This window comes from Eimeria mitis, genomic scaffold, assembly GCF_000499745.2.
Source record: "Eimeria mitis Houghton genomic scaffold, Emh_scaff1836, whole genome shotgun sequence".
Classification (NCBI taxonomy): Eukaryota; Apicomplexa; class Conoidasida; order Eucoccidiorida; family Eimeriidae; genus Eimeria; species Eimeria mitis.
Window position 1 is genome coordinate 5,881 of NW_013570158.1, and position 684 is coordinate 6,564.

Below are 684 nucleotides of genomic sequence, written 5' to 3' on the forward strand. Positions count from 1 at the left end.
ATATGAGACACACACATAAAGAACAACGGCTTCATACTCTGTCGGCTCTGCTGTATATACATCTACATATACATATTTCTTTGTGTACATACACTGCAGCATTCTCTCTCTTCACTACTACAAACAAAAAATAATTAAATAAATATATATATATATATATACAAAGCTAGATGCTGTCTATACATCTCCTTATTTAAATAAAATAAACATAAAGTAACATTACTTCTCTCCTATAACAAAACAAATAAAACTCCAACACACAAAACCTCTTATCGATGAGCTATGCTCTGCTTTCTATGTTTCACACGCCTGCATGCATTCCTCTGGCTTGCAGCCAGCTGCAGCTACCCACTGATCCACCGGGCTACAGGCTGTGTGCCCCAGCAGCTAGCTGCAGCTAGCTGCAGCTAGCTACATCTAGGTGTAGCTAGCCACAGCTACCTGTAGCTAGCTGTAGCTAGATGTAGCTAGCTGTAGCTAGATATAGCTAGCTGTAGGTAGATATAGCTAGCTGTAGCTAGCTGTAGCTAGCTGTAGCTAGCTGTAGCTAGTTGTGGCTAGCTACAGCTAGCTACGGATGCGCTACACTATGTATTGATGTATGGCTACACGTAGCCGCAGATAGACGTAATATGTTTGTATGTACAGTCAGATACAACCTATATATATATATATATATATATA